The sequence below is a fragment of the Schistocerca americana genome, chromosome 1, assembly GCF_021461395.2.
Source record: "Schistocerca americana isolate TAMUIC-IGC-003095 chromosome 1, iqSchAmer2.1, whole genome shotgun sequence".
In the NCBI taxonomy this organism is placed as follows: Eukaryota; Metazoa; Arthropoda; class Insecta; order Orthoptera; family Acrididae; genus Schistocerca; species Schistocerca americana.
Window position 1 is genome coordinate 282,621,283 of NC_060119.1, and position 19,256 is coordinate 282,640,538.

The following is a 19,256-nucleotide window of genomic DNA, read 5'->3' on the forward strand; positions in this document are numbered from 1 at the left end:
ACGAAAAGCTATTTACAATTTGTACAGAAACCAGATTAAGTTATAAGAGTCGAAGGGCACGAAAGGGAAGTAGTGATTGAAAAGTGAGTGGGACAAGGTTGTAGCCTATCCCCGATGTTATTCAATCTGTATACTGAGCAAGCAATAAAGGAAACAAAAGGGAAATTGGGAATAGAAATTAAAATCCATGGAGGTTTGCCGATGACATTGTAATTCTGTCAGGGACGGAAAAGGAACTGGAAGAACAATTGAACGGAATGGACCGCGTCTTGAAAGAAGGATATAAGATTAGCATCAACAAAAGCTAAACAAGATGATGGAATGTAGTCGAATCAACCATGTTTCGGTGAGGGAATTAGATTGGGAAATGAGACACTTAAGATGGTAGATGAGTTTTACTATTTGGGGAACAAAGTAACTGATGATAGTTGAAGTAGAGAGGATATAAAATGTAGACTGGCTCTGGCAATGAAAGCGTCTCTGAAAAAGAGAAAGTTGTTAACATCAAGTATCGATTTAAGTGTCAGGAAGCCTTTTCTGATAGTATCTGTTTGGAGTGTGGCCTTGTATGGAAGCGAAACATGGATGATTAATAGTTTGATCCAGAAGAGAATGGAAGCTTTCGAAATGTGGTGCTACAGATGAATGCTGAAGATTAGGTGGGTAGCTCACGTAACTAATGAGGAGGTGCTGAATAGAACTGGGGAGAAGAGGAATTTGTGGCACAACCTAAAAGAAGGGATCGGTTGATAGGACACGTTCTGAGGCACCAAGGGACCACCAATTTAGTATTGGAGGGAAACGTGGAGGCTAAAAACAGTAGAGGGAGATCAAGAGATGAATACACTCAGTAGATTCAGAAGATCGTAAGTTGCAGTAGTTTCTTGGAGACGAAGAAGCTTGCACAGGATAGAGTAGCATGGAGAGCTGCGTGAAACCAGTCTGTGGACTGAAGACCGCAGCAACAACACCACTGTGCGTATCTGACTGTGATCAACCGAACAATATGAGTGCAGTGAAAACAATATATAGTGCACTTGACTTTTCCCAGAATAAAAATCGTGTACACAAGTAATCTATTATATTTGCTACTAGGTAAACAACATAATAACAGCGAAATTCTTTGGTGTGTATCTTATTGTTTTCTAATAAATATATATATATATATATATATATATATATATATATATATATATATATATAGTAGAAAAATGAAGAGCGATGCAGAATGACCAGGAGTGACCCATATGCAAATAGTCATACCACGCAGCCACCCTATCTTAGGAAATAAATAGTGATAAGAACAGGCATCAGAGCTACACATTACAATTTCATTTTCTTTTTCCTACATCTATTTGTAGCATATGCCTCTTATGAACGCCGTACTTCTAATTTTTTGCCCCAGGTAATAAACAAGTGAACCGTATATAACTTTCAAAACACATGTATGTTTGATATTAATTTCCATAATACGAGGACTAGATGCGGAGCTCGTAGATCATGTTATCAACCATTTGGAAAAAAAATTTTAAGAAAAATTAAATTTGTTTCTGATGTGTCGATCTGGTATAATACAGTACATGTAGTTAAAATCGTGGGAATCACGTTAAAAACAATCTATTGTTTCGTTGTTTGTTACTTCCAGCACCAAATGGATTTATGTAGAGCTACTACTCCGCAGTTGCACATCATCACTGAACTTCAACAAAATTCTTCCAACAGTTATTTATATTATTTACGATGATATTAGCAACAGTTCCCTGTTTCCAGATGGCGAAGGTATTCTGGTTCCACATTTTGTACCATCCCATTTTCCCTCCGCGTTGTATTGGTAACATGAAACTTTCTTCGATTTCCCAAGACTCTCGGAGTTTCGGAAAAGACATCCTTTCCATCTTCCCCGAACGAATAAGAAAGATAAAACAGCTTTTTCTGTGGAACGGAATCGGCTGCGAAGAACTTTCTCGGTAGCTTTTTTTTTCTTTTGCGGAGTGGACAACACCATTCTAGGGTCGCCTAAACTTACTTATTTACTGGTACTTAGGAAAATGGAGAGTGATGAGTGATTTTTTACGGGAAAGGTTGTCGTGCTCGTAAAATATAATTTGTTTTTATAATCAATTATTACTCCGACAGATAGATTCATGTTACTGTCCCACGAAAATATTGTTGATAGAAGTGTGACAACTACTCAGAACATTTAGTAGAAGGTAAATACTACACCTCCTTCCATGCAATTATCAGACATGAACTATATTGTACGAACAATTCCAGACAATGCATTTTATCTGCGAAAAAGGCTTTCAAGAACGCTTCATGAACCACTGGTCATGACTTTATGTGTTTACTAATAATCTCGGATGCATTTTTTTCCAAAATTTCTTTGCACTCATTAATCTTCACACTTTATCTCAGGTATAAACCTGTTCATTAGCAGCGCTCACCACTGTGATCCGCCGACCGGAGTGGCCGTACGGTTCTAGGCGCTACAGTCTGGAACCGCGCGACCGCTACGGCAGGTTCGAATCCTGCCTCGGGCATGTATGTGTGTGATGACCTTAGGTTAGTTAGGTTTAAGTAGTTCTAAGTTCTAGGGGACTGATGAGCACAGCAGTTAAGTCCCATATTGCTCAGAGCCATTAGAACCATTTTGAACCACTGTGGTCCTTTCAGTTTGTATTAACGTTTCACATGTTTCGAAAAATGTTCACCATAAATCGCTTGTCTTGTTAAATGGTATGTCCTCTGCATAACTAACTGAATGACACGGTTCTCATTCCAGAGATAAGAGGATTAAACAGTTATGCTCCTAACACAAAAGTCCCAAAGCTTAAAGTAACTTACAAACTAACAAATCATTTACGTTACATTTCCTTAAGGCATCCATTTACGGTGTACACAAGCCGTGAAGAAGAGTTTTAAGGCGCACAGTAGCCTTTCACTACATCGGATGTTGTCTTGCTAGTCAGAAGTAACGTCAGTATTTGGATAATAATAATTACGTTTATTTTCTCTGCAATTCACTCAGCGGTTTTATGTCACCTCATTCTTCATAGGGCTTTCTACATTCGGTGGAAATCTGTTGGTTTTGGAAAAATACTGTCAGAAACATTTGCGGGGGAGACATCGTAGATATGGTTGTGAGTCAGAAGGGATATCTCATTACCGCCAAAATTTGTTGTATTAGTAATTTATATTACTTTCGGTTAATTTCGATCATAAATCATCTTCTCGTCGACATGAGTGTGAATATACACTGGTGTGCGAAACACGGACGAAAGTAATTTGTTTTGTGTGTCAGTGCCAAGTAATTGTAGTTCGATGAAAGTTCAGCCTCACATACGAGGAGCTGATACAATACAGTACAGAATAAAACTGACATACGCAATGAGTCAAACAGGAATGATAATTTGCTGAAGGTATGTACACTGGAGTCACAGCGATTCATGGCGTTGCCCAGGACGTCACAAAAAGCGCGACGGGGTCCTTAATAGAGTACATGATAAGTAGGAACGGCAGCGCATGCTCTGCCACGTGCTATCATGAACAGCCAGAGTGTTGGTCAGGAGTCCTTGTGCAAAGGCATTCAATTCCTCCACCAGCTTGGTTGACGACCGATAAATGGTTGTCGGTGCATGTGGACGTGCTGCAATTCGTGAATCCTACGCATTCCACACGTGACGGACTGAAGTCCGGGGAACGGGCGGACCAGTCGATGTGTCGAAAATCCTCTCATTCCAAGAGCTCCTTCACCTGGCACTTCGATGCTGTGTCAGGCATAAAAATGAAGTCAGGGCGGAATGCAACCCTGAAAATACGCACATAGTGAAGGAGTACGGGTGTAGCAATTAAGTCGAGCGGCGAGTGCTCCGTGTTCAAAGATTTCAAGGTGCTTCCCACATCGTAATACCTCGACGAACAAAACCATTATGATGGTACGAGACGAGGTACTGGCAGAACTAAAGCTGTGGGGACGGGGCGTGAGTCTTGCTTGGGTAGCTCAGATGGTAGAGCACTTGCCAGCGAAAGCAAAGGTCCTGATTTCGAGTCTCGGTCCGGCACACAGTTTTAATTTGACAGGAAGTTTGGAAACCATTTTGTTCAATACTGTTTCTGGGTGCATTATGTCTTCCCGTCTCTCACCATAGGACGGTACATCCAGCACTGTTAGACCTACCTCTTGACGATCATCATGGATCATCATGGAGGCAATCATCGAAAGCATGTGACCTTATCCGAATCTGAAGGGACACCTTAAACGAGACCTCATGCTTTCTCAACGTTCTGACTTTTGGGGGACTATGCAGTATTTAGCTTGTGTGAATAATTCAAATAGAATCTGCAGAATTTTTTTTACAATTCATATGAAGTTGTTCATTGACTCTGTGTTGGGGTTAATTGCAGGGCCCACGTACATTTATATTTCGTTGAGGAGGCTAGTTGTCTGTGATACCGGGAAACTCGCACTTCAAACACGGTAGTCATTTTGACACATACGAATGTCGAGAGCGGACATAATTTTTTTTTTATTTATCCAAAGAGTTCCATGTAATCTGAATATATTACATTAATATTTCTACCTGTCTGAGACAGACAGAAACCGGGGGAAGTGTAACAATCTTTCCTGAGGTTTTTGACATTGACTGATGGATTTGTTGCCAGGCGAGACTAAAAGTACGATTACTGTCAGAAATTTACATATACTTTTAATGGTGTAATAGATCGATGTATCGTTTGTATGATGACTATCTTTTGTGTACTGGGTGATGGTACTGTAGTATAGAGAAATTTATGCGGGATACACGAAAATACATGCCCAAACTGACAACGGCATGAAATGGATTTTAACAACTATATTTTGCTAAGCAGCCATAGTTCCTAAATAGATTGAGTGAGCATCCAGGAGATCATTGTGTGTACCAAATGGCTCTGAGCTCTATGGGACTTAACTGCTGACGTCATCAGTCCCATAGAACTTAGAACTACTTAAACCTTACTAACCTAAGGACATCACACACATCCATGCCCGAGGCAAGATTCGAACCTGCGACCGTAGTGGTCGCGCGGTTCCAGACTGTAGCGCCTAGAACCGCTCGGCCACCCGATTGTGTGTGTCATCGAGATTAAAGCGTATACTTTCTGAAGTGATTTGTGAAATGCTAAGGTTCAATTTAGACGTAGTGAATATCAGCAAAATGAAATGTGAATAAGGTTTTCTTGTAACAAGAGTATAGGATAGTATCAACAGAGCTAGAAATGGTATAACTAGAATGGGAAGAGTAACAAATAGGACGGTAGAGGCAGAATGTGAGTTACTGCGACCACTTCATTGGTAAGGTTGTTCCCATCAGCATAGAAAGACCCGTCACAAGTAGAAGATAAAGAGATACAGAAAGTATATGAGGAGATTGATCGGGTAATAGAGGACGCTAAGGGACATGAAGCTCTGTCAGTTATGGGAGATTGAAATGTGGTTGTAAGGGGGTGGAGTAGAAGAAAGGGTTACAGTAAAATAGTGCCTAAGTAAAAAGAATGGGAAGAGTAACAAATAGGACGGTAGAGGCAGAATGTGAGTTACTGCGACCACTTCATTGGTAAGGTTGTTCCCATCAGCATAGAAAGACCCGTCGCAAGTAGAAGATAAAGAGATACAGAAAGTATATGAGGAGATTGATCGGGTAATAGAGGACGCTAAGGGAAATGAAGCTCTGTCAGTTATGGGAGATTGAAATGTGGTTGTAAGGGGGTGGAGTAGAAGAAAGGGTTATAGTAAAATAGTGCCTGAGTAAAAAGAATGAGTTCGGAGAAGGACTAATTGAGTTCTGCAATACATTTCAGCTGGTATTACCAAAATTGTAGTTCAAGAACCACAAGAGGAAGTGACATAACTGGAAAAGTCCGGGAGATACAGGACGATTCTAGTTACATTACATCACAGTCAATCAGACACTCCAAAATCAAATATTAAATTGTAAGGTGTACACCAGAGGCAGATATAAACTCAATTCACAATTTAGCAATAATGACGAGTAGGCTGAAGCTTAAGAGGCTAGTCAGGAAGTGTCAATGAGGGAAGAAATGGGATACGGAAATATTCAGGAATGATACTGCGATAATGAATAGTTCAGCAGGCAGCTCTATTGAAGAAGAATGCACATCTTAAAAAGGGCAGTCACAGAAGCTGGAAAGAAAACCATTGGCACAAAGGATATAACTGCGAAGAACAATGGGCAACAAAAGAAATAATTCAGTTTACTGAAGGAAGGATTAAAACGTCTGGGGAAATTCAGGAATGCAGAAATAAAAGTCACTTAGGAATGAAATAAACAGAACATATAGAGAATCTAAGACGAAATGGCTTCATGGAAATCAGAAGAAATCAATAAAGAAATCATTGTCGGAACGACTGACTCAGCATACAGAAAATTCAAAACAACCATGGCTGAAATTAAAAGCAAAGACAGTAACATAAGAAGTGCAACGATAATTTCACAGTTAGATGGAAAGAGTGCATTGAAGTTCTCTATGAGGCGGAGTAGTTGTCTGATGATGTGATAGAAGAAGAAACAGGAGTTGACAGCGAAGAGGTAGGGGATCCTGTAAAAGAAGCAGAACTGACAAGAGCTTTGGATGACAAAAAATCAAATAAGGCAGAAGGTTCGGATAATGTTACATCGGAATTTGTAAAACCTTTCGGGAAAGTGGCAGAAAAATGGCTATTCAGATTAGTGTGTAGAATTTACGAGACTGGCGACGAACCATCCGACGTTCGGGGAAACACTATCCACACAGTTCCGAAAATGAATCGCGAGATTTATCGCAGGACCAGCTTAACAGCTCATGAATCCAAGTTTCTGACAAGAATCATATACGGAAGAATAGAAAATTAAAACTGAGGATCTGTTAGGCTACGATCAGTTTGGCTTTAGGAAAGGTAGAGGCACCAGAGAGGCAATACTGTTACAGTTGATAGTGGAAGCGACACGTTAGTAGGATTTGTCGAAAATGTAAATTATAGGGAAGTGTTTGAAAATTGTGACAAAAATTGGGGTAAGCTACAGGGAAAAACAGATAGTGTACAATATGCGTAACATGTATAACAGGAAACAATAAGGCCGGTATATCGAGAATGAGATATTCCGCTTAATAAGGATGTAAGGCTGGTATGTAGCCTCTCGCCCGTACTGTTCCGTCTATACATTGAAGAAACAATAAAGTAAATGAAAAAAAAGGTTCAAGAGTTAAACTAAGATTCTAGGGGAGAGGATATCAACGATAAAATTCGCTGATGACACTAGTACCTGAGTGAACACGAAGAAGAACTGTAACATATGTTAAATGGAATAAACAGTCTAACAAGTATAGAAGGGGATTAAGCTTAAATAGAAAAAAGGCGAAAGTAATCAGAAATAGTAGAAATGGAAAGAGCGATGAACTTCGAAACTGGTGATCAGAAGTGTCTAAGAATTCTGCTTCCTAGGTAGTAACAGAACTCATGATAATCGAAGCAAGGAGGATGTAAAAAGCAGACTAGTACAAGCAAAAAGCGCATTCGCAGCTAGCAAAAGTCTGCTAGTATCAATCACAGACCTTAATTTGAGGAAAAAAATTCTGGTAATGTACGTTTGTAGCACAGCATTGTATGGTAGTGAAACGTGGTCGGTGAGAAAACGAGAACAGAAGAGAATCGAATCAATTCAGACGTGGTGCTAGAGACGAATGATAAAAATTAGGTGGACTGATAAGATAAGGAATGAGATGGTTCATCGCAGAATCGGTGACGACAGGAATATGTGGAATACACGGACTAGAAGGATGATAAACGTCTGTCAAGACATCATAAATTATATTCCATGGTACTACAGGCAGCTGTAGAGGGTAAAAACTGTAGAGCAAGACAGAGACTGGAATACATCCAGGAAATAATTGAGGACATAGGTTGCAACTGCTACTCTGAGATGAAAAGGTTGTCACATGAGAGTAGTTTATTGCAGTGAGGAGGGGGCGGGGGGGGGGGGAGGGGTGCGCATCGAGCCTGGCGGGAAAATAATGCCTTAAAATAAGTAAATACAAATAAAGTTAAATAAAAATTAAGAAAAAAATAAAAAAGTAACCCAATAAATCAGCAAAATGTGCAAGTTGAACACAGAGCCTGTATCGATGTAGCAGGGCATCCCGCGTTCAGTGAGATGCGTGCTTTGTACATGTAGTCCACTGTAGCCAAACTGAGTCCTGATGGGTTGAATGTACTTCGGTTTTCATATAGTCCAAGAGGAAGAAGTCTCACGTCCTGAGGTTAAGATGTAAACAGGTCCGCTCTGGTTGATCCATCAATTTCAGAAATTAGGGCTTCATACTTCACATACTTGTTCCGTAAAATGCTACGCTCTCCATGTTGCTATAACAACACCCACCCTCTCGTACCTAGCGGTTCGTCCTCTAATAATTTTGGCACGTATCCTTGCTCGAAGGGCCTGTAGATTAGCCATATGAGTCGATGAAGCAACATTTAGGGCTCAAGCAAGAAGTCCCTGATCTCGCCTAACGGCTATGTGTAGGATCACACCTGTCCGTACACGTGTGTTAAGACAATTGTCTTCCCACCTAAACTGAACCTCATACTTAAACAGAAGAACTTCAGAAAACTGATGGTCTTCATTATCCTGTTGCAGAAACCAGTGACAAGCTGAGGCTGAGGCAGATAGTCATCTATTACCAGAGTTTATACCCTGTTAAGACCGCAAAGGTGAAATGTACTGTAGGTTAACGCTATTTTGTCGAAAGTCGACATGTTAAGAAACGTGGCTGTTGTGCTTAAGGTTTATAATTTATATAAAAAACAGCTACCAGCCACATGTATGGTTTAAAAAGGTTTATTATCTTCAGACCATGACCGGTTTCGGATTTTTCTTTACAAATCCATCTTCAGATGGCAGATTACAAGCATTCTTAGTTGGACCTAGTTTTGCTTATGTTATTCGTTTGCTGCACTGGGAAAGAAAAGAAATATTTTTGTTGTCACATCGGTAATGGTATTTTTACGAAAGATTTACTTCTTTTACAAAATCTAATTGCTCGTGAGATGGTTTTTATAAACATTAGTAAACTTGCTGGTTAGTGTACTTACGAGCTGTGTAGTTCTGCCTGACGAAATATTCGTGCGTTTATGTTTTCGAACGCAAGCTTACACTTTTCAATATGCACTATGTGAGTGCTATTCCAGTCAATGGACGTCACTTTCAACCTCATGATCTTAATTACACACGCAGCACACGCGAATAACGTTTACAAAACGTGGCCCAGCTTCACATTACAAACGAGAGCAATATTTGCAAAGAGCTTACAGTCATAACGATGTTAACTTACAGATGCTGTATAGTCGATATGGGTACAGTAAAATATCTCTTTGCTATTGTATGAAATTAATCTAAAACGGAATAAGTAAAACTACGTACAAATACGATTACAAACATGATATGTAGTACAGAATTATTGTGTGTTACTAATTAATTGTTACAATAGTAGGAGATAAATTCTAATGTATGACATAATATGCAATGCACATGTTTTCATTATGCAATTTTTCAATGACATATAAACAGTTTTTGGGGCCTGTATACTGAATGTTTTTGATGGAATATTGGGCTTAAGTTATTTTAAAAAAAGTGAAAGCTTCTTCAAAGTTATTTAAGAAGGGGGTGTTAACTGACTCTGTCTGTTCATTCAAAATGAGATCAGGGAACCTGTTTTTATGTGTATGAATCTCAATCTCCTCTAGGAGATTCAATGTGAAACCTTTGCCTTTGAGGTGTAATATCTGCAGGTTGTTTTCAATATTTTCAACTGTACGATTGTTTTCTGCAAGATGGGTGGCAAAAGCAGATTTGCTTAGATTTTTCAGACGTAGGGCATCAAGGTGTTCCTTGAATCTTGTTTCAAAAGCTCTACCTGTTTGGCCAATGTAGAATTTAGGACAGTTGTTACACTTGAGTTTTTAAATTCCAGATCTTTTATGGGGTATGCTATTGTGTGGGAGTGAGTGTATGACTCTTTTTTGGAGTTTGTTATTGGTAAAGAAACCAATTTTGACATTCTTCTTCTTGAGTAAGTTGGAAATTTTATATGAAAGTGGGCCTATATATGGTAAGGCTACATATTTTACTGATTTTTTGTCTTTCATAGTTATTGTGGCTGTTGCTTGTTGCAAAGACTTATTGCTAGCAATTTTTACTTTTGTTATTTGAGAGAGTGTGTCTATGATGTAACTGTAGGTTACTGACAACAGTCTACGGGAGAGTTCACAACTGCGTCACCTGAAATACGAGTGAATGTGAAAGGATGTATAAAATCGGTTCTTGACACTTGCTTACTTATGAGAATATGCTGCCAGACAGAAGGAGTAAAGCACCCAGAAGAGGAAGACTAACTCCCCATGGTGTGAGAGGGTATATAATGTTATTTCCGTGATTGAGTATTCGACTGAAATTCTGAAAGAACTGGACAGAACGAAGCAACATCAATGACACTACACTCCCTCTGGTCTGTATGCATGCAGCGATTCCGTAGCGAAAGTTGTCATAAACAGGCTGTAACCTCTTCTGATGCAACCTGGTCCACGGCTGTCGTTACTAATCGTCGATATCCTGAATGCTGGCACTAGGACGCAGCTGACATCCGAGTTCGTCCCACTCGCGTTCTATTGATCTAGGGATGATGCTAATCATAGAAGTACAAGAAAATCATGCAGACAGTTCGTAGAGACAAGTTTAGTTTCTGGATGAGCCTTTTCCTTTTGAAAAATGGTACCACTATTCTCACCTCAGGGAGTCACACCTAGTGATACGTGGCTGGCAACCACGGGGGCCCGAGCTGAGTCCTGGCATTGCTTCCACTTACTTATGCCAGGCTCCTCACTCTTATCTTTCCTATCTGGCCACCCTCGGCCAGCTCTTGTTCTTTTCCGACCCTGACGCTATTAGGTTTCGAGGGCTAGGGGTCTTTCATTTTCCAACCTATACTTCTCATGCAGCGTCTGACCCGGAGCGGGCGGCTGCAAAAGGCGTCTGTATCCCATGTTAGGGGCGGCCTCCAGAACTGCGGAAGGCAACGGAATACCACCGCAGATTATCTTCCCTGCATAATGCAGTCTCCATTTTATGCACAAAAAATGGCTTCCTCTCATGTTAAATCAGTGTCCGGAGGTAAAATAGTCCCCCATTCGGATCTCCGGGGGGGACAACTTGAAAGGAGGCAAAAAATCAAAACGAGAATTGGTACCTGGAATGTCAGAACTCTGCTACAAGCAGGAAAACTAGAAAACCTTAAAAGAGAGATGGAAAAGAATCATATGGACCTCGTAGGAGTTGCTGAAGGAAGGTGGAATGGACATGGAGAGTTGCAGTCAGATGAATATGTATTCTACTACTCAGGAGGAGAAGTAAAAGGAATTAATGGAGTAGGAATGATTATGACAAAGGAATTGGCTAAATGTGTGGAATATGTAGACTATGCAAATGACCGGGTTATTGGTGTAAGGCTGAAAGGAGCACAAAAAGATTTACTGATTGTCCAGGTGTATATGCCAACTTCAGAACATGATGACCAAATTGTAGAGGAAACGTACAATGTAATAGAGAGAATAATGGACGAAAATAAAAAATGCTGCAAAATAGTAATGGGAGACTGGAACGCCATTTTGGGAGAAGGGAAAGAGGGAAACATAGTAGGCAGTCATGGTCTTGGAAAGAGAAATGACAGAGGTGAATGGTTAATTGACTTCTGCAGGGAAAGGCAGCTGATAGTGGCAAACACATGGGGAAATCACCAGGGGATAAATATAAAAACCAAATCGATTTTATACTGGTAGAAGAAAGATACAGGAATGGAATCAAGAAGGTGCACACATTACCAGGTGCAGATATTAATAGTGACCACAACTTACTTATGGCAGAAATAGAAATAAGAATGAAAAAACAGAAAAAGGCGACAATGGTGAAGAAATGGGATCTAGAGAAGATAAGGTCCAACAAAGAACAAATTACAGAAATGCTGTCTCGGGACTTTCTAAACACATTACGAGACAAAGAAGCACCTGATAATGCCAACGAGTACTGGAATATGCTGAAAGAAGGAATCATTAAAGCAGGACAGCAAAATATAGGATATGTAAAAGGGAAAAGGTCAAAAAAACCATGGGTCACACAAGAAATGATTTCCAAGATGGAGGAGAGAAGAAAATTGAAAAACAAGAACACTGAAGATGCAAGAAAGATATACCGAAGGTTAAATAACGAACTGCGAAGAGAAACAGAGCAGGCTAGGAAAAAATGGCTAAAAGAGGAATGTGATGAAATTGAAGAACTGGACAGGAAAGGAAGATACGACTTACTATACAACAGAGTAAAGACTATGACATGGGAACAAAACAGAGCAGGAAGTGCTACTATGGAAATTTTGAGTAAAGACGAAGAGGTAGTGTATAAAGATCGTGACGATGTCCTCCAGAGATGGGAAGAATATATAAAAGAGCTATATGACACAAATAGCAAACCAGAAACTCTGGAACTTGAATCACACAACAGTGTAAGTGATGAAGAGAAAGGACCGACCATCATAATGGAAGAAGTAAAGTCTGCTATTGCTGCAATGAAAAATGGCAAAGCAGTAGGTACAGATACAATACCGGGAGAAATACTAAAATGCTTGAACCGCAATGGAATAAGAGAAATATTGAGGTTATGTAATAAAATATATGACAGTGGTGAATGGCCTGAGGACTTTTTGACAACAGTAATGATTCCATTGCCGAAAAAACAAGGAACCAAGAAATGCAGCGAGCACAGGACAATCAGCCTCATTTCACATGCAGCCAAAGTGATGTTAAGAATAATTAATAAAAGACTTGAAAAAGTAATAGAGGAGAATCTCGGCGAGGAGCAGTTTGGCTTTAGACGGAATACGGGCACCAGAGATGCAATAGGGCTCCTACGAATCTTAGGAGAAAGGTTTATTGAAAAAGGAAGAGACCTATATATGTGCTTCATCGATTTAGAAAAGGCATTTGACAATGTGGTTTGGGACAAGTTGGCGACTATTATGAGGGAAAAGAGAGTGGACTGGAAAACCAGAAGACTTATAAACTCATTGTACCTTAATGAAAAAGTTTCAGTTAAAGTGAGAGGAGAAAGTACAAACTGGATCAGACTAGGGAAAGGAGTAAGACAAGGATGCTGTTTATCACCTACTCTTTTCAACCTGTACTTGGAAAATATGATTGACCAATGCTCATTAGATGACAAAGGAGTAGAAATTGGAGGAAGAAGAGTAGGGTGCTTGAGATTTGCTGATGACATGGTCCTTCTAGCCACAGGGGAAAAAGAATTACAGGATTTGGTGGACACCATTGCAACTAACGGAAAAAAAATATGGAATGAAAATTAACACAAATAAAACAAAAGTATTGGCAATAGGAGGAAATAAGGAACTAAAAATTGTGCTGAATGGAGAAAAACTAGAACAGGTGCAAAATTTTAAGTATCTTGGAAGCAGGATAGACACCGACTGGAAGTGCACCACAGAAATTAAAACAAGGATAGCAATGGCAAAAGAGGCGTTTTATAAGAAAAGGAGAATCTTCTACAGCGGTATGGACAGGGAACACAGAAAGAGACTCATAAAATGTCTTGTATGGAGTGTTCTTCTATATGGCGCTGAAACATGGACTATGAGGAAAAAAGACAGAGAAAGGCTGGAGGCTTTTGAGATCTGGACATGGCGGAAGATGGAAGGAATAAGTTGGATGGACAGAGTAAAAAATGAAGAGGTACTGAGAAGAGTGGGAGAGAAAAGGCAGTTACTAGATGTAATAAAGAGAAGAAAACGAAATTGGATTGGGCATATATTAAGAAAGAATGACGGACTGATAAAAACAGTTTTAGAAGGTTATGTAGAAGGGAAAAGGAAGCGAGGAAGGAAGAGATTCGAGATACTGGATGACATGATGGACGGTACAACATACAGCAGCCTTAAGAAGGAAGCAATGGATCGCAGAAAATGGAGAGGCAAAGGACCTGCTAATATAGCAGATAACTGATGATGATGACCACTATTCTGTCGGATGAGAGGTTATGTATCAAGAGGTACGATGTCAGTGACGCACTCTTGTGACACAGAGTTTCGTCAACTATTACCAACCATGACATGAAGTCATAGCCGAAGCCTCCCCCCACCCACATGCCAGTAATAACACCACTGTGCCACTAACAAAGGTTGGAAGATTGGGACATCTTCTTAGGTCGCCGCCATACTCGCCGACGATAGTCATCCGATGTAGTGTATAATCGCGATTCATTTATCAGCGGTCATTGCTTCACAGTCATGGGACCAGTCCAGACGCAGTCGTTCGTGTTGTGTTGTTAACGGCAGCCTACGCACGTGGCCACAACTCGTAGTACGGCAGCTTGTGGTCGTCAACCAACTGTGTGGTATTGCACAGAACGTTGCAGGAAGTGCATTGTATGTTCTTGGATGGCAGGCGCAGATGTGAAGTAGCTGCGCCTTGCGAGAGTCGCGCGGGATTAGGCGAGCGGTCTAAGGCGCTGCAGTCATGGACTGTGCGGCTGGTCCCGGCGGAGTTTCGAGTCCTCCCTCGGGCATGGGTTTGTGTGTGTTCGTCATTAGGATGATTTAGGTTAAATAGTCTGTAAGCTTATGGACTGATGACCTCACCAGTTAAGTCCAATAAGATTTCACACACATCTGAACATTTTTTATTTATTTATTAATTTGTTTATTTATTTATTTATTTTTGCCTCGCGAGATACCCCAGTACGGCCACCTGTTACTCAAAAATGTTTAAAATTGATGCCTTTCGGGCAAATCCCATCCTTAGTACGTCAATTAGAACTGCCTGCATACAAAGTATGGAGGCACACAAGTCCTTCCTAACCATCAGTGGTCACCTGAAGTCTAAGTGCTGATGATGACGGATGAAGCATTTGACTTTGTACAAGGGCTTCTCTGTTTGACTTTCTGAAAATCTGCTGCACCCAGAATGTGGTATGTTAAGAAGGACCCTAAGCAGTGTATCGTCAGTGGATCTCATCTACCTTTCTATAGATTATGCCTACGGACAGGGAGTGGTTCATTACTTCGTGGATTACAATGTATTAATGATTTATTTGATTAATGGCACATCAAAAATGAAATCTATAACTTACTATATACAGCTAACTGAAATCAAGTAGTGTATAAGTGGCCAAAATGTTTATTACACCTAACTGTTTGCAGGTGTCTGAGGGGGATGATCATGTTCGTTTTCGATCGTTATTATCGAACCATTGACTCAAATGTCAAGTATACAGTGATGCCAAAGGAGAAAGAAGACATTCAGTGAAGTCAAGCACACTGCTGGGTCAAAGTGACTACTCGAGGGTTCCCTAAATTCAGGATCACGGATATAGTGTCCTCCCAGAGTAGGCCGAGTCATCCGCCCTCTCCAATGTCCCAAACCCCACTCTACTCTTTATGACGCGTGTTTACCAAATGTCTAAAGTTTTTCGGCCAATCGCTAAATTTACTGCCAACACTTATCAATGATATAGTGAAGCGCCAAAGGAACTTGTACAGGCATGCGTCTTCAAATACAGAGATATGTAAACAGGCAGAATGCTGCACTGCCGACAGTAAAGCCTGTATAAGACAACAACTGTCTGGTGCAGTTGTTACATCGGTTACTGCTGCTACAGTGCCAGGTTACCAAATTTGAACGGGTGTTATAAAAGGCGCACGAGCGATGGAACATAGCATATCGGAGAGAGCGATAAGGTGGGCATTTTCCAGTGCGACCTGTCACGAGTGCACCGTGAATATCAGAAATCCCCTAAAACATGAAATCTTTGACATCGCTGCGGCCGTAGAAAGATCCTGGGAGAATGGGACCAACGATGACAGCAGAGAATGGTTCATCTTGACGAAAGTTAACCCATCCGTAAATTGCTGCAGATTACAATGCTGGACCATCAGTAAGTACCAGCGTGCGAACCGTTGAAAGAAAAAGTATCGATATGGATTTTGGGACCCGAAGGCCCACTCGTGTGTGCCTGACGACTGCACGACACAAAGCCTCACGCCTCGGCTGCTGCGTCCAACACCGACATTGGACTTTGACGACTAGAAACATGCTGCGTGGTTGGACGAGTCTCGTTTCAAAATGTATCGAGCCATGGACGTTTACGTGTATGGAGAGAACCTAATGAATCCATGGACCCTGAATGTCAGCAGTGGACTGTTCAAGCTAGTGGAGGCTCTATCATGGTATGTGGCGTGTCTAGTGGGAGTGATATGGGAGCCTAGATACGTATAGATACGTCTCTGGCAGGTTACACGTAGGTAAGCATCCTAGCTGATCATCTGCATCCATTCACGTCCATGTCGATTGGGCAGTTTCAGCAGGACAATGCGACACCGCACACGTCTAGATTTTAAACACTTCTTCTGCCCACCAACTCCCCAGATACGAACATTATTGAGCATATCTGGAATGCCTTGCAATGTGCTGTTCAGAAGACATCTCCACCCCGTTGAACTCTTGCGGATGTATGGACAGCCCTGAAGGGATCAGCTGTCAGTTCCCTCCAGCACTCTGTGCCATGTCACGTCGCGGCACTTCTGCATGCTTGTGGGGGCCTTACACATATTAGGCAGGTGTAGCAGTCTCCTTTGCTCTTCAGTGTATATTTTAGTAACATTTACAAGTGTATCTCCAGAAGCACCATGAGACCATTCCTCCAGTCAATTGACTTACCACGGTCTGAAGGTAAAACGTCAGACTAAGAAGCTTTGTCACAGGACATCGACAAATGATGGCTGGTAACTTTCCCGCTGGTGCATTTTCACCGCCGTGTGAAAACAAAAAGGAAAAAACATCATACTTTTCTAGGCAATGTCTTGGAATGTTACCAGCCACGCAATAATACATCAAGCTAGAAAGGTTACTTCCAACCGGAACATATACTTATCAAAGAGGTGCTGCCAATGGCTCTAGTAAGTCTCTCAACTCACGGAAAAGCCATACACATCGCCCTGTGGTTGCTAGCTACAGACGGGGGGAACAATGGAGGAAGGGTCCTGAGGTTTGAAATAGCTGCAGAGCCTCGGTGTTTTGTCCCACCACCTGGAACCGTGTTGACGGCGGTACGGCCATCCGCGATCCGGTGCACAATAGTCCCTTCTTTCCGCTCTCTTTGTGGAACTGGTGGGTCCGGTCGGGAAGGAAGCCACCCGCGCGTCCACAGGGGCGGTTTGTTTTCCCCTTCGAGTGTCCGCCCGCTTCGAATGGCCTCTTGTTCGTCTAAACACACAACTACTTCAGCATGCTAGGAATCAAATCAAATGGTTAAAAGTGTATAGAGTTAGAAGTGACATTGGAATCAGTGTCGTACCTGTCATTTAAATTCCAAGTTCCATCTCAGTCGTGCGGGATTAGCCCAGCGGTCTGGGGCGCTGCCGTCACGGACTGTGCGGCTGCCTCCTGGCGGAGGTTCGAGTCCACCCTCGGGCAAGGGTATGTGTGTTTGTCCTTAGGATAATTTCGGTTAAGTAGTGTGTAAGCTTAGGGACTAATGACCTTAGCAGTTGTCCCATAAGATTTCACACACATTTGATTTGAACGTGCCATCTCATACATGACTGATATACAGGGTGCTACAAAAAAGTATGGCCAAACCATCAGGAAACATTCCTCACACACAAAGAAAGAAAATATGTTATGTGGACATGAGTCCGGAAACGCTTACATTCCATGCTAGAGCTCATTTTATTATTTCTCTTCAAATCACATTAATCATGGAATGGAAACACACAGCAACAGAACGTACCAGCGTGACTTCAAACACTTTGTTACAAGAAATGTTCAAAATGTCCTCCGTTAGCGAGGATACATGCATCCACCCTCCGTCGCATGGAATCCCTGATGCGCTGATGCAGCCCTGGAGAATGGAGTGTTGTATCACAGCCGTCCACAATACGACCACGAAGAGTCTCTACATTTGGTACCGGGGTTGCGTAGACAAGAGCTTTGAAATGCCCCAGTAAATGAAAGTCAAGAGGGTTGAGGTCAGGAGAGCGTGGAGGCCATGGAATTGGTCCGCCTCTACCAATCCATCGGTCACCGAATCTGTTGTTGTGAAGCGTACGAACACTTCGACTGAAATGTGCTGGAGCTCCATCGTGCATGAATCACATGTTGTGTCGTACTTGAAAGGCACATGTTCTAGCAGCACAGGTACAGTATCCCGCATGAAATCATGATAACGTGCTCCATTGAGTGTAGGTGGACGAACATGGGGCCCAATCAAGACATCACCAACAATGCCTGCCCAAACGTTCACAGAAAATCTGTGTTGATGACGTGATTGCACAATTGCGTGCTGATTCTCGTCAGACCACACATGTTGATTGTGAATATTTACAATTTGATCACGTTGGAATGAAGCCTCATCCGTAAAGAGAACTTTTGCACTGAAATGAGGATTGACACATAGTTGGATGAACCATTCGCAGAAGTGTACCTGTGTAGGCCAATCAGCTGCTGATAGTGGTTGCACACGCTGTACATGGTACGGAAACAACTGGTTCTCCCGTAGAACTCCCCATACAGTGACGTGGCGAACGTTACCTTGTACAGCAGCAACTTCTCTGGCGCTGACATTAGAGTTATCGTCAACTCCACGAAGAATTGCCTCGTCCATTGCAGGTGTCCTAGTCGTTCTAGTTCTTCCCCAGTCGCGAGTCATAGGCTGAAATGTTCCGTGCTCCCTAAGACGCCGATCAATTGCTTCGAACGTCTTCCTTTCGGGACACCTTCGTTCTGGAAATCTGTCTCGATACAAACTTACCGCGCCACGGCTATTGCCCCGTGCTAATCCATACATCAAATGGGCATCTGCCAACTCCGCATTTGTAAACATTGCACTGACTGCAAAACCATATTCGTGATGAACACCAACCTGTTGATGCTACGTACTGATCTGCTTGATGCTAGTACTGTAGAGCAATGAGACGCATGTCAGCACAACCACCGAAGTCAACATTACCTTCCTTCAATTGGGCCAACTGACGGTGAATTGAGGAAGTACAGTACATACTGACGAAACTAAAATGAGCTCTAACATGGAAATTAAGCTCTTCCGGACACATGTCCACATAACATATTTTCTTTATTTGTGTGTAAGGAATGTTTCCTGAAAGTTTGGCCG

General features: G+C 41.7%; 1 protein-coding gene across 1 annotated transcript in view; it reads left to right on the plus strand.

The window, feature by feature from the left end:
* Positions 1-19,256, plus strand: part of LOC124625770 (hemicentin-1-like) — a 198,599-nt gene that overhangs the window by 112,094 nt on the left and 67,249 nt on the right. The window lies entirely within an intron of this gene.